This window comes from Anomaloglossus baeobatrachus, chromosome 3, assembly GCF_048569485.1.
Source record: "Anomaloglossus baeobatrachus isolate aAnoBae1 chromosome 3, aAnoBae1.hap1, whole genome shotgun sequence".
NCBI classification, from domain to species: Eukaryota; Metazoa; Chordata; class Amphibia; order Anura; family Aromobatidae; genus Anomaloglossus; species Anomaloglossus baeobatrachus.
The window spans coordinates 178,142,330-178,149,317 of record NC_134355.1 but is presented as its reverse complement, the minus strand read 5'-3'; positions in this window follow the sequence as shown (position 1 = coordinate 178,149,317).

Sequence of the window (6,988 nt, the reverse complement as noted above, 5' to 3'; positions counted from 1 at the left end):
CTCCATCCGCCATGCTGCGCCAGCATCAGCCTCTCTACCCGCATCATCAGCCTCTCTGCCCGCAGCATCAGCCTCTCTCCTCCCAGCATCAGCGTCTCTGTCCCTAGCATCAGGCTCTCTCCTTCCAGCCTCCCTCAGCATCAGCCTCCCTTTCCCAGCCTTCCCAAGGATCAGCCTCTCTCCTCCCAGCCTCCTTCCTCCCAGCCTCCCCCTCCCAGCCTCCCTCAGCATCAGCCTTCCTCTCCCAGTCTCCCCCAGCATCAGCCTCCCCAAGCATCAGCCTCCACCAGCATCAGCCTCTGTTCTTCCAGCCTCCTCCAGCATCAGCTTCCCTAAGCATCAGCCTCCCTCGTCCCAGCCTCCCTCAGCATCAGCCTCTCTCCTTCCAGCCTCCCTCAGCATCAGCCTCCTCTCCCCAGCCTTCTCTAGGATCAGCCTCTCTCCTCCCAGCCTCCTTCTTCCCAGCCTTCCCATCCCAGCCTCCTTCAGCATCAGCATTTCCCTCTTCCCCATGATCAGCCTCTCTGCTCCCAGCCTCCTCCAGCACGCCCTGCTCCTCTGCCGACACTCACACACCCGATCGCATGCACTCACACACACACCCGATCGCATCCACTCACACACACACCCGATCGCATCCACTCACACACACACCCGATCGCATCCACTCACACACACCCGATCGCATCCACTCACACACACACCCGATCGCATCCACTCACACACACACCCGATCGCATCCACTCACACACACCCGATCGCATCCACTCACACACACCCGATCGCATCCACTCACACACACCCGATCGCATCCACTCACACACACCCGATCGCATCCACTCACACACACAGACACTGACGATATCGCACTTACGCGCTCATACTCACAACATCCGGGGATATCACATGCTTCTGGCCATGTGATCCTCCGTCAGGTCCTGGAAGATCACAACAGCACATTTTCGCCGCCGAGAAGCAAGCGATATCCCAGGATGTCGTGAGTATGTGGATGCGATGTGAGGTGTGTGTGAGGTGTGTATGAGAGTGAGTGTGAGTGTGATCTGATGTGTGTGTATGTTTGTGTGTGTGCGTGTGGACCTTCCGGCGCAGCAGGACCTTGATGGGCTTGTAACCATGCGAGCATGGTTACCAACGTATCCACACCACTCCCACCACTGCCGTGGGAGGGGGGGCCGGGGGAGGGGGAGGGAGTACAGTACTCACCTCCGTGACAGCGCTTGTAACCATGCGAGTATCCACACCACCCCTTTGGGAGCGGGGGCCGGGGGGGGGGGGGGGGGTTGGGGGGGGATAGGGAGTACCGTACTCACCTCCGTGACAGCCGTGTCAGTTAGAGAAATGCGCGGGGGGAGGGAGGGGGTGGGGCCAGAGCTAACGTGCATTGCGTGAGGGGGGCGGGGCGTGGCGTGGCTGAATTGCCAATGCCTGCAGGGTGCCGGGGCGAGAGGACAATCTGTGGGGGGGCGGAGCCTGGGCGAGCGGCTGGCCAATCCGTGTGGGGGCGCAGCCTGGGCGAGCGGCCAATCCGTGTGGGGGGGCGGGGCCATGGCGAGCCCAGCGGCCAATCAGCTTTGTGTCACCGTAAGGACACAATTTTGGAGCATGACAGACAGACAGACAGATAGACAGACAGACAGACAGAATAAGGCAATTATATATATAGATACATATACATATATATGTATATATACATATATATATATATATATATACATACATATCTATATATATATATACATATCTATATATATATATATACATACATATATATACATATACATATAGTATATATAGTACTATATAGTACTATAGTATAGTATGTATAGACAGACAGACAGAATAAGGCAATTATATATATAGATATACACAGTATATGTATATATAGATAGAGAGATAAAGATACATATATATCTATATAATCACTAAGTTTTTCCAAAAACAACAAGTAGTTTAAAAAGTAAATTTTTAGGTTTATTACACATGATTACACAAAATGAAAGGATTGGTTATATTACATCAGTATACCACTATAAATTCTGATGCTGCCAAGTCACTGCACCAGGGCCATTGAAATATTGGCAGTATTTTTCTCGGCAGGCCTTCGCATCATCCTTTGTTCTGCCGTGCACGACAGGTTGAAGGCCTGCAATTGTACGATCGTTTTCACGCCATTCACCAAGCTCCACTTCCCCATTTGTTGGGTCTACCGAGTCCACAAAGCCAGGTGGGCAGTACCCAATAGCATCACGCCGCCGAAGAAAGTTGTGCAACACGCAACAGGCCAAAACAACATAGTCTATGGATTCAAGCTTCATGTTCATAGGTGTGTGGAAAACACGAAAACGGTTGGCCATGATCCCAAAAGCGTTTTCAACAACCCGACGGGCCCTTGACAGACGGTAATTGAAAATTCGTCTTTCCACCGTCAAACTTTTTTGAGGGAAAGGTTTAACAAGATTTGCGTGAAGCGGGAATGCCTCATCGCTGACAAACACAAAATTAAGGTTGTCTCTAGTCTCAGAGTTGGGTGGCAAATTCAGTTCACAGTTGTCCAATCGCTGTCCAAAACGTGTGTGCTCTATAACACCACCATCGGATACCCTCCCATTCATGCCAACTTCAACAGTTATAAATTCATAATTGGCGTCAACTAGGGCCATCATAATGACGCTAAAATAGCCCTTGTAATTAAAGAAATAGGATCCGCTGTTCCCTGGTTGGGTGATCCTCACATGTTTCCCGTCCAAAGCCCCACCACAGTTAGGGAACTGCCAAAGATGGTCAAAATCAGAGGCAATCTTTTTCCATTCCTCTTTTGTTTTGGGAAACTGCATGTAGCTCCTCAGACTGCGGACAATCGCATTGCATGTCTCCGGAATTATAGTACTGAGCAGTGGCCTTGAAATGGCTGCAGAAAAATGTAAGTCTTGCAGTGAGCGTCCAGTGGCGAGGAAACGCAGTGTGACGGCCAATCTTTCCTCTGCCGGGACAGCAGCACGCATTCGTGTATTCTGCCGTTGAATATATGGCTTGACACTCTCCAGTATTAATTTGAAAGATTCCTCTGACATGCGCAGATAGTTCCGAAAATCATGAGGATTGTTCTCCTGCAGCTCTCTGACTAGTCGCATGTGGGAGAATTGGGACCTCTTCCGCAGCCACTCTCTGGTCCACATGCGACGCCTTCTTTTTGAACGCATCTGTGCCTCATCTTCTTGCCGAGCTGCCTCAAGCAGCAATGCAGAAACCAAAACAGCACGCTCGGTGTGGTTCATGATGTGCAAACTGCAAAATAAAATGATAAATGATATAAATATCGTCAAAAAAAGAACTAATTTATTATAATCGCACACACACATAAAATGCAGCAGAAAGAGAAAATGAATACTGACAACAAGCAGTATAGGCTTATAAATGTGAAAACATGAACACAATGCAGAATACTATGATATCAATCAAACAACACTACAAATTATACCTACCAAAGAAATATGTAATATAAAACTATCAGAAGGTGGAAGATGAAAGCACGGAGGTCTCTAATGCGATCCCGCCAACAGAGAACGTAGCCGCAGTCGTGACCACAAATTGGAGTTGAAGAAGCCGTTAATAAGATCCGCAAACCAGCACGCAAGCTTGGAGGTCTCTACTACGATCCGAAAAGCTGTATGAACAAAGGACGGAAGTGAGAGACCTTTTGCTTAGTTGCGATCACCAATCGGAGTTGAAGAGGGAGGAGGCCTAAACCACGCCTGCGTCGTCTAATTCTGAATCGCCAACTAGTTGCTGGTTGTTGATACGGTGTCAGACATGTTCCCAGCGGGACACCAACAACCAAAAAATGGCCCAGGTCATTCAGCAACAACCAACAACTTCACAGCAGGGGCCAGGTTGTTGCTAGATGTCACACACAGCAACGTCGCTAAGGGGATCGCTGTTACGTCACGAAAAGTGTGACTCATCAGCGATGTTGTTAGCGATGTCGTTTAGTGTGACGGGGCCTTTAGGTTTCAGTATCGAGATCAAGGTTCATCTAACACTGCTTGTCTCCTCTTTTGTTGAAGGCCTTCGAGAAGCCCTGATTAAGCAATTCCAAGCAATCAGACCTGAGTATGCCACATTGGATCCTTAGGATGTCTTAACGAAAGCTAAGGGGTTTGAAAAAACACTCCCTGAAAAAACTACAACAATTTCGAACAAGAAGGCCCATATCCTATGGACTGATGTGCGACATCAAAACCAGGAATCTCCATTAGCTCCTATCAAAGATGTCTGCTTCAATTGTGGTAACCCAGGTCACTACAGACGAGATTGTAAGATTCTTCCTCAAGGACGCGTATTCGGGCAGCATAGGGGGAACAGTTGCAGACTTAGCTATCCCCGTCGCAATGATCAATATTATGGACGACTAACACAAGCTCAGACTCATCCGGATGCTAACCATACCTCTACGCTGATGGATCTCAGCCTCCGATAGGACAGGGGCAAGCCCATGTCCACTACTGTGGCTTCTATGTCTGGTCCAATAGCCAAAGTAACTATCAACATTCAAGGCAAACCCTTACCGTTCCTTGTGGATACAGGTGCAGTCAGAAGTGTTACCAGACTACAGGACCTGCCTTTTCCCGATCTGATAACCTCTGAAGCTGTGACATGCGTGGGAGTAGATGGCAAGCCTATTTCTAACAAGCTCACCCGAGAAGTACAGGTTGGACCATACGAAGATGTATTTATCCACCTAGTGGTGTCCCCCACTTGTTCCGCTAACCTTCTGGGAGCAGACCTTCTCCAAAGATTGAGAGCGACTATCAACTATACATCTAATGGTCTTACCATCACCATTACTGATCCGCTCGATCCGAGTGAAGAGTGTCAACTTCAAGCAGCACCTTTGCTTATGATGATGGACGAAGGCGTTAATGCTGCCTCAGGTATTCCACCAGAAGTAATGTCGCAAGTCCCATCTACTCTATGGTCCACTGGTCCTGAAGATATTGGACGTCTTGCTGTACCTCCAATATGGGCCATTCTTAAACCTGAGCTCAACTCCCCAGGGTTCCTCAGTACCCACTCAAGTCTGCCCAGGAAGAGTCTTTAGGCACTCAAATTAAGACTCTTCTGGATAACGGGGCATTAGTTAAGTGTACCTCTCTCTGTAATACGCCTTTGTTCCCAGTCAAAAAGAGAACATTGAAGGAAGAAGCCCCAAAGTACCGTATGGTTCAAGATCTCCAGGCTGTTAACGCAGCAACTGTATTGGAAAGTCCCATCGTGCCCAATCCACATACATTGCTGTCTCAGATACCATTGGATGCTACACGTTTCACTGTCATCGATCTAGCCAATGGTTTCTTTAGCGTACCATTGCATCCAGAAGATTGGTACCTGTTTGCCTTCACTTACCAAGCATCACAATACACCTGGACGGTCTTGCCACAAGGAGCACAGAATTCACCATGTCATTTCTCTCAAGCCCTTGCCTCTTGTCTGTAGCCTTGGAGAGAGATGAACCATCAGGTTGTTTTCCTTCAGTATGTGGATGATCTCCTATTGTGTTGTCCTGATCAAGCAGCAGCTGAAAAATCAAGTCTCAGTCTTCTACTTCACCTCGCACAACAGAACTACAAAGTGTCCCTCAACAAAGTTCAATGGTGTCAACCCAGAGTCGTGTTTCTAGGACACTGTCTCTCTCCAGGGTTGAAACATCTCACAAGTGAAAGAAAAGCCGCAATTGAGACAGTTCCTTTACCAAAAGGAACTAAGCAGCTACAAGCTTTCTTGGGACTTATCACCTATTGCCGGCAGTGGATTCCAGACGCCTCCAAGTTGATGTAACCATTGTATGATGACCTCAAGATGTCTGCTTTCTCACTAAAACCAGAGTCTGTGGAAGCTTTTTATGTTCTTAAACAAGCCATACAATCTGCACCAACCCTTGGAATCCTGAATTATCAGCTGCCCTTCTACCTGTTTATCAGTGAAGTAGCAGGACATGCTTCCGGAGTTCTAGCACAGAAACATGGGGGAAAAACAAGACCCATCGGTTATTACTCTGCCCGTCTGGACTCTGTGTCTCAAGCTTCCCCAACTTGCCTTAGAGCCGTACATGCTGCACATATGCTTCTGGAAAAGACTTCGGACATCATCTTGGGACATCCAGTGCTCATGATGGCTCCACACGATCTCAAAGCTATACTTGACCAGACTCAACCTAAACATCTGTCACTACAGCGTCATATGAGACTCCAATGTTCCCTCCTAATTCCGGATAATGTCACTCTTGTCCGCTGTACTGTCCTCAACCCGTCCACACTGCTTCCTCTTTCCAGGGGGGATATAGACGATGATAATAATGCTCCAGGAGAAGAGGCCTATACATACTCATAGGATCATGACTGTCTACAAGAGATGCAGCAAGAAGCAGCCTCAAAGAAAATTGTGTCTGAAGACCCACTCCCGTACGCTGACCTGACGTTCTTCACGGTTCAAGATTTGCAGATGAAACAGGAAGGTTCCATACAGGATATGCCATGGTTACATATGACCAGGTTATCTCAGCCGGATCCCTACCACCACACATGTCTGCACAAGAAGCGGAACTCAAGGCTTTTACACTGACTTGTCAAGAAAAAAAGATCAGAAAAATTGGAGTCATATTCTAAAGAGTGAATATAAAAGTATAGCTTTATTCAATATAATAATGATAAAAACCACACACAGTGTATAAAAGGGGGGAGAGAGAAACAAAGTGCAACCAAATAGGGCAGCAGAATTGCCGTGGATACAGTGACCTATGAGCACAAATAGTATAATGGCACGCAAGGCAAAGTGTACCAAGATTGCAGCTGGCACACAAAAAGTGCACCTCCTATGATTGGTGGTGAATTCTGGTACTGTCAACACCCGGATCAACCACTGAGTAGATAGGGAGCATTACCCCCAATTAGGTGTGGGAATCCCCATATCA